We start from the raw sequence: 9118 nt of genomic DNA on the forward strand, positions 1-9118 counted from the left end.
TGGCTGTCCTTCTGTGGTTCCAATGTCAGTGACCATTTTTTCAGTGAAAAGTACCCTTCGTTGGAATTCGGCTGCACAGACACCTATGTCATGAGCTTATTGGTGACGGCCAATGGCGCCCTGATCTGCATTGTCTGTTTCCTCATGTTGGTTGTCTCCTAAGTGGTCATCTTGAACTCCCTAAAAAGTCATAGTTTGGAGGGAAGGTGCAAAGCTCTCTCCACCTGTGGCTCTCACGTCACAGTTGTCATGCTCTTCTTCGTTCCTTGAATCTTCACCTACATGATGCCTGCTTCAAACGTCCCCATGGATTAAGCAGTGACCATATTCTATGTTTACATGACTCCCATGTTAAACCGTGAGAAATGTGGAGTTGAAAAATGCCATGAGGAAGTTATGGAGTCAAATAATGACTTCAGGAGAGAAGTAAATCACATTCTGAAAATTATGTTGTTGTTTTTTTCAGTGGGAGAAGGAAGAAACCAGTAGGTTCTTCAGATGCTCTAAGGAAAATCACTGTGGCATATTCTCTTCTAAAAGAACAATATTTGAAGGTTTTAATGTATTCTGAATTGTCAGAAAAATGAATGTCATTTCCTGTATGTGTTTGCCTTCCTTCTCGTTATACACATTGATTAAAAAAATGCATTCAGTACATTTTGGTTGTAATCGGAATCATCATCATCATCAATCGTATTTATCCTCTTAAGGGAAGAATAGAAGGGGAAATAGATAATTTTGGTAAATGGGAGAACACTCAGGATTATATACTCAATAAGTGAAATCAATGGGTCCAGGGTGACATAGTAATGACTTTATCCATGAAGTAGAAGAGATATTTTTATTGGGATTTGGATAAACTTGACTCAGCAGAGCCAGTATTCTGTGACGATGAAAGAGGGACGAAAACCTAAGGAACCACCTGGACTTGGGAAAATCAGTAGGAATGGCCAATGCCGGCACAGGTGGGCCCTGCATCAGCTTTTTAACCACCAAAATAGCCACCCACTTTCAGATGAAAGAAAACCCATTTTGAATGTGCTCCAATGCAAACATAGCTCCTGATGGACAATATTACTCTTTGACAGTGAAACCTGAAAACTATTCAGATTATTGTTGCTGTACATGATGTAGAATGCTTATCTGACCATCGCTAAACAAAATATTAATAATTGGATGAATAATGAAAATAATGAAAATCGTAGGATTTGTTAATTTCTTACTATGCACCAAGCGCTCTACTAAGCCCTGGAGTCGACACAAGATAATCTGGCTGGACAGTTTCTGTCCCACATAGGGGTCACAGTCCAAGTAGGAGGAAGAGCAGGGATTCAACCCCCATTTTACAGTTGAGGAAATTGAAGCACATTAAGTTAAACAACTTGCCCAAGGACACACAGCAAAGAAGTGACAGAGGTAGGATTAGAACTCTTGTCTTTTTACTCCCAGGCCTGTGGTCTTTCTACTAGGCTATGCTATTTCTCCAAATCCAATCCAAATTTAGTTTAGCAATATTATAAGGTACAAAAAATGTTAGTGAAATTGTCCAGATGGTTTGATGTCCATCTTCTGGAGAATTAAAATACCTGCAACAGGCTTAATGATGATCTTCTTTAGCCCTATTAGAGGAAAGGATAATGTGTGTCAATACCAACAGCATCACTTATTTTTCTATAGGAGATATTACCTTGGGCAGTATCTCAAATCTTATGTACTCTATTACTTGGTCTTATCTGTAATTGAAATTGTAAGCTCCTTGAGGGCAGGGATCATGTGTTTTCATTTTATATGAGAAGCAGCATGCATGACCTAGTGAAGAGTACTGGTCTGGGAGTCAAATGACTAGAGGTTTAAACCCTCTTCCACTTACTGTTTTACCTTGGGCAAGTCGTTATTTCTTTTGTGGTACTTGTTAAGCACTTACTATGTGCCAAGCACTGCTCTAAGCACTGGGGTGTATACAAGATTATAAAAATTATGGTATTTCTTAAGTGCTTACTATCTGCCAGGCACTGTACTAAGTACTAGGTACTGTGCACTCTGAGTACTGTACTGAGCACTGGACTCGGTCCATATCTCACATAAGGCCCATAGTCTAAGTAGGAGGGGGTAGGATTTGATCTCTTAGTAAAGATGGAGTAACTGAGGTACAGAGTATCCAAAGTTACCCAGCAGACAAGCGGCAGAGCCAGGATTAGAACCCAGTTCATCTGACGCCCTGGCCACGTTGTTTTTTCCTCTAAGCCACGTTGCCTCCCACTTAACTTCTCTGTGCTTCAGTTTCCTCATCTGTAAAATAAGAATATGATCCCTGTCCTCCTTATCTCTTAGACTGGGAGCCTCATATGGGACTGGAATTGTGTCTGATCTTACATTGTAATGTAAAGCAGAAGCTACTTACCATTGGCTTTAAAGTGCATGATCACCTTGCCTCTTTCTACCTCACCTTGCTACTCTCCTATTACAACCCAGCCGACATACCTTGCTCCTCTAATGTCAACCTCCTCTTTCTACCTCGATCTTGTCTATCTCACCACGAACTCTGCACCCATGACATCGCCATGGCAAGCCACTTAATTCCCTGTGCCTCAGTTACCTCATCCATAAAATGGGGATTAAAACTATGAGCCCCACGTGGGACAATATGATTACCTACTATCTACCCCAGTACTTGGAAATGTGCTTGGCACATAGTAAGTGCTTAACAAATATCATCATCATCATGTCCTACCTCTGGCCTGGAATGTCCTCCCTCTTCTAATAATAATAATAATAATAATAACAATAATAATAATAATAATAATGGTATTTGTTAAGTGCTTTCTATGTGCTGAGCACTGTTCTAAGCACTACGGTAGATACAGGGTGATCAGGTTGTCCCAAGTGGGGCTCACAGTCTCAATCCCCATTTTACAGATGAGGTAACTGAGGGACCGAGAGGTTAAGTGAGTTGCCCAAAGTCACACAGCTGACAAGTGGCAGAGGCAGGATTAAAACCCACGACCTCTGAATTCTAAGCCCGGGCTCTTTCCACTAAGCCACGTTGCTTCTAGCTCTCCCCAATTTCAAAGGCTTATTGAAGCACATCTCCTCGAAGAGGCTTTCCCTGACTAAGCTCTAATTTCCCTCTTGACTTGCTCCCCTAATCCATCCCCTGACCCAGCCCCACAGCACTTATGTACACATCCGTAATTTATTTATATTAATGTCTGTCTCCCCCCTCTAGACTGTACGCTCAGTGTTCACACGGAATGTGCCTGTTATATTGTGTTGTACTTTCCCAAGCACTTAGTACAGTGCCCTGTACACAGTTAGTACTCAATAAACACAACTGATTGTTTGATTGATTGCAACTACTCCAGTTTTTACTACGGTGCTTGGCACCCTAGTAAGTATCATTCTTATAAGTATTTTACTATCTCAAGTGCTGAGTACAGTGCTTTGTATTCACACATCCATGACATTTATGTAGATATATCCTTATACTCATTTGCTTCTCTTACCTGTAATTTATTTTAATGTTTGCCTCCCCCACTCTATTGCAAGCTCCTTGAGGTCAGGGATCATGTCCACCAACTGTATTGTACTCTTCTAGGTGCTTAGTGCAGTGTGCTGTCCAAATTAAATGCTCAATAAATACGATTGACTGATTCCTCTGTATACAGCAGGCAGTAAACGCTATTAATAAATCGATTGAAGAAACACTGGGCTTAAATGCTATGGAGATATCAAAAGCTATTCCTTTGGTTCCCTCTAGACTGAGAACTTGTTTTGAGCAGGGAATGTGTCTGTTGTTGTACTGTACTTTCCTAAGTGTTCAGTACAGTGCTTTGCACATAGTAAGTGCTCAATAAATACCACTGAATGAAGTAATGAAAGTTCAGGTGCTGTTGCTTTAACAGGGCAGGTTTAGTGCACCTTCAAAGGCCTAGTTAGGAAATAAGAAATATTTTGCCAAATCAGAACTCCTGTAAGAGGTAACAGGCCAAAATTGGGCACGTGTCCACAAGCCAAATAACTTCTTGCTCATTTAACATCTGCATGGCCTATGGTTGTATTCATCCTTGAAGAATCTCTTCAGATGTTACACACCATAGTAGAATGGCATAGAAGGTAGCAAATTCCCTGGGCATTGAGAAACTCCTCAGCAAATTTAGCCAGGGGGAAAATACCACTGTGAGAATGATGAAACTCTATTGTTGTGGATGTGGTTCAGAATGGATTAAGGTCATTCATATCATGGTGTTCACCTCCTCATGAACATTTTCTATAAAGTGCTCTTCAGGGAAACAGAAGTGAAAGTTCCCAAGGTCAGTCAAATCCCCCAAATGGGATTGTATGTTTGTATAATGCATGTTTGTTCCAAGTAAAATCCAATTTAGTCATTTTTTTTTTGACAAACCTCCTTCAAAAATAATATTTGGTGCCATTAGAGGTACTGTCTTCATCAGAGACTTAGATGTTTATGGAGTTAGCCCTAGAGGTGAAGAGAATTTTCAGAAAGCTTCTCAGGTTAGGAAGAAAGGATTTCTAACACTAGAGATTGAAAATGTCCTTTTCTGCTGTTTATGGTCTCCCAGAGCTATGAATGGGAGACCATCCCTAAATTATCACCATGGCACAAAAAGGTATTAGGTAAAAATGTAAAGGTTTTTCCAGTATTAGGTCTAATAGCATGGTCTCCAAGACAAAACTAGAAATCGAGGCCACAGGGAAATATAACTTAAGAAAGAATTATTAAAATTGTTCTTTATAAACAGGGTGAAGCCTGACCTTCCATTTGCAAAACTTCTGTGCTTAACTATCAAAACTAGTTTGCCACCTAAGTTATTCAAAGATAGAGAAATAACATACTCATCTTTGGAAGTAGCAAAGATGCATTTTCCCAGTTTGACTTGTTTTTTGAGTTTTAGTCTTCCAAATAATGTCATATCTTTCTCTTCTCATTGAATCTACTTGAACAAAAACTCTTGAATGTGTTTAGTGGTATATGGCTATTTAAAATATGTTGATATGAATAGTTGCTTTCTCGGCCTCTTTGTGAAGTCACAACTGCAAAACATCATGGTTGTAATGGCAGATGCCAGGGAAATTAAAAATTCAGCTCAAGTATTTTGATGGAGTTTCTTAGTAATATACTTCAACTTATGCTGTATGAGAAAATTTTTCAGGTACGTTATAGACAATTCATATGTTTGTTGAATCTAACAAGGACATTCTTCACGCCTCTGTAAGATCACTGTGGGAAGGATATGTGTCGCCTGCTTGTTATGTATATCCTAAGCTGTTGAACAGGAAAGTTGTGTGTCCTAGTGCAAGGAGCATGGGACCAGGAGTCAGAAGGCCTGGGTTCTAATCCCAAATTCACCACTTACCTTCTGGGTGAACTTGGTCAAGTCACCTAACTTCTCTGGGCATCAGTTATCTCATCTATAAAATAGGAATTAAGATGGTGAGCCCTGTGTGGGACAGGGACTGTGTCCAATCCAATTATCTTGTATCTATCTAAGCACTTAGTACACAGCTTGACACATAGTAAGTGCTTAACAAATTCCATAAAAAACATAAAACCCAAAACAGGACATTGCACCCATGGTATTACTACTTTCTTAGTCACTTATCTTATTCACTTGCAAAATGAAGAAATGAACAAAAATATATTAAAAGTTTAAAATTAAGTTTGGCAAGGACTGTATATTTTAAAACATTTGGACAGTATCAGCATTCAGGAATTGTTTGATGATAATACTGGAGCAATGTAACAAGGAATATTTGTACCTCAGGTACAAGTATTTCATTTGCCGTATTTATGATTCAATCAATCATATTTACTGAGCGCTTTCTGCATCCTGTAACTGTACTAAGCATTTGGGAGAGTACAGTATAACAGAATTGGTAGACAAGTTCCACAAGGTGCAGACAGTCAAATAGCATTGTAGATAATTTGTTTGAAAGTCAAAATTTCATGCATTACCTTTTGGAAATTTTTTCTTACTCAGAGTCAGGAAAGCTTATTGTTCTGACTGAGCTGGCTACCTGAATGTGAATTCACTGATGTAGCAAGGACACTGCACTAGGTCCTGGTTTTTATCTGGTTTTTGTTTGCCCTCTAATTCCAATTCAGCCACTGAGTTGCTATTGAACCTCACTAAACCTCATTTTCCCCTTTGTAAAATCAAGTAGCTAAATAGAGTTCCATCTAATTCCCACAGACTTTGCAGGGAAGAAATGAGATAATAGAAATGGAATCTTTGAAGTCCTACAAAGAGTGGCTCTGCTTGTATCTAAGACTTCCTCATTTGTAATTTTTATTATATTTGCAGGTTAAACAGGCTCTCACTTTGGAGCCGCCCTCTTCCACAGGAAGAGATAGAAAATAAAAATAACTTGACTGAATTAATTCTCCTGGGACTTTCCTAGAATCCTGAGGTTCAGAAAGTGTTATTTGTGGTTTTTCTCAACTACATGGTGACTATTAGTGGGGAACCTGCTCATTGTGGTGACAGTAATTGCTAGCCAGAATCTACACTCCCCCATGTACTTCTTTCTTGCCTATTTGTCCTTGATGGGTGCCTTTTACACTACTGCCACGGCCCCCAAGATAATCATAGGTTTACTCTATAAGAAGAAAACCATCTCCTTCAAAGGCTGTACGACCCAGCTTTTTGTGGAACACTTATTTGGAGGTGCCAAGGTCTTTGTTCTGGCGGTCATGGCCTATGACCGCTACGTGACCATTTGTAAACCTCTGTATTATATGACCACCATTAATTAGCGGGCTTATGGACTGGTGGTGGGGTTGGACTGAGTGGGAGGCTTTCTGCAGTCAATGGCACAACTTCTCTTTATGTTCCAGTTGCCTTTCGGTGGCCCCAATGTCAACGACCATTTTATCTGTAACACATACCCTCTGTTGGAACTCGCCTGCACAGACACCTACTTCATTGGCCTATCAGTGACTGCCAATGGTGGGGCCATCTGTGTGATCATCTTTCTCTTGGTACTTCTCTCCTATGCAGTTATCCTGCGTTCCCTGAAATCCCTCAGTTTGGAAAAGAGGCACAAAGCCCTCTCGACCTGCAGCTCCCACATCACTGTGGTGGTCTTATTCTTTGTTCCCTGAATTTTCATGTACATGAGACCTGTGTGCACCTTCCCCATAGAAAAATCAGTGACTGTATTCTTTACTATCATCACCTCCATGCTGAATCCCTTAATCTACATTCTGAGAAATACAGATGTAAAAATACTATGAAGAAGCCCTGGAGGAGGAAAGCCATTTTACATTGACATCATAATAATAATAATGATGGTATTTGTCAAGTGCTTACAATGTGCAAGGCACGGTACTAGGCGCTGGAGTGGATACAAGCAAAGTGGGTTGTGAAGAACCCAGAATGAAAACAAACATTCATACAGAGGCCAAAAAAGCAACAGAATCATTCATTCAATCATATTTATTGAGCACTTACTGTGTGCAGAGCACTGTACTTAAGCACTTGGGAAGTACAATTCAGTAACAGAGACAATCTCTGCCCACAACGGGGTCACGGTCTACAAGAGGGGAGACAGACATCAAAACAAGTAAACAGGCATCAGTAGCATCATTATAAGTAAATGAATTAAAGATATTTGTATATATATATATAGACATCATTAATAAAAAATAGAATTATAATTATAAATGTGCATATGTACACAAGTACTGTGGGGTGGGGAGGGGGGTAGAGCAAAGGGAGTGAGTCAGGGCAATGAGGAGGGGAGGGGGGCAGAGGAAGAGGGGGCTTAGTCTAGGAAAACCTCTTCTACTGCTTATTTTGTGTTCAAAGGACACATGAGCAAACAAAGATGTTTTTGATTTTGTAGGAATTCCTTTTGTTCGTGCATCTCACCACCTGCCATTTCTGTTCCTGAATTTGGTTTACAAGTCACAGCACAGGTTCTGAAAGTTTTATTCCTGTCTGAGTTCTCAGATGCTGCAAGATGCTACTAGGGCCATCAATATCTCATACCATGCTGCACACAGCTCTTTAATTTCTGAGTCATTAGTATTACACCACTCTTAATGACTTCTTTTGACCTTGTCCAAGGTCGAAAATGTTGCCTGCAACAGCTTCACCAAATTATTTCCATTAACTATGTCTGTTGGTGTTTGTGATTTGATTTATTTTTTCAGCAGGGTTCCTAGCAGGGGTCCTAGCTAGAACCTGCTAGAGTTCGTGTCTGCTATTCATTCAATTGTATTTATTGAGCGTTTAATGTGTGCAGAGCACTGTACTAAGTAATTGGAAAGTACAAATCAGCAACTTCTTTTTCTAACTGCTTCTATCTTCTTCCTCTTGGACTTTAGTGGTTTGGAGACCAGTTTTTGGTCAGTGTGAGTGTGTGAGTGTGGAGCACTTGAGGTAATGGTCCATCCAATGTTCTTCTCCGTATGTGGTGGCTCCTGAGATCTGGATATCTTGGAGGTTCTTCCCCTGTACTATAATGGATAAAGTACAAAGTGGTCTACAGGAATCCGGCCAATACTGTGAATTGTTTCTGAACATATCTAAAGAAGAGACATTTTTCTGTGGATTTAAGAATGTTTCTTCATAGACTCAGAGGAATGGAAAGGACCTTGAAGAGTTCAACTTGGGCAAATCACTTCTAGATGCCTCAGTTTCCTCAACTGGAGAATCAATATCTGTTTTCCCTCCTGCTTTTACTGTCAGCCCTATATGGGATAGAGAATGTGTCTGACTAACTTGTATCTACCCAGCGCTGAGAAGAGTGCCTGACACATTCATTCATTCAATTGTACTTATTAAGCACTTTCTTTGTGCAAAGCACTATACTAAGCACTTGGGAGAGTACAATAGTAGGCACATAGTAAGTACTTAACAAATATCATAAAAATATAATCTTTCCCCCGTCTATGTACATTATCAAAATGCACTGGGGATAATAATAATAATAATAATAATAATAATAATAATAATAATAATAATAATAATAATAACAATAACATTTGTTAAGTGCCCACTATGTGCAAAGCATTGTTCTAAGCCCTGGGGTAGATATAAGGTAATTAGGTTGTCCCACATGGGGCTCACAGTCTCAATCCCCATTTTACAGA

General features: G+C 39.7%; 1 pseudogene; it reads left to right on the forward strand.

Annotated features, from left to right (window-relative positions):
- The first annotated feature begins 891 nt into the window (after window positions 1-891).
- Window positions 892-7255, forward strand: LOC119922150 (annotated as a pseudogene).
- The last annotated feature ends 1863 nt before the right edge of the window (window positions 7256-9118 follow it).

The sequence above is a fragment of the Tachyglossus aculeatus genome, unplaced genomic scaffold (genome assembly GCF_015852505.1).
Source record: "Tachyglossus aculeatus isolate mTacAcu1 unplaced genomic scaffold, mTacAcu1.pri SUPER_6_unloc_5, whole genome shotgun sequence".
NCBI lineage: Eukaryota > Metazoa > Chordata > Mammalia > Monotremata > Tachyglossidae > Tachyglossus > Tachyglossus aculeatus.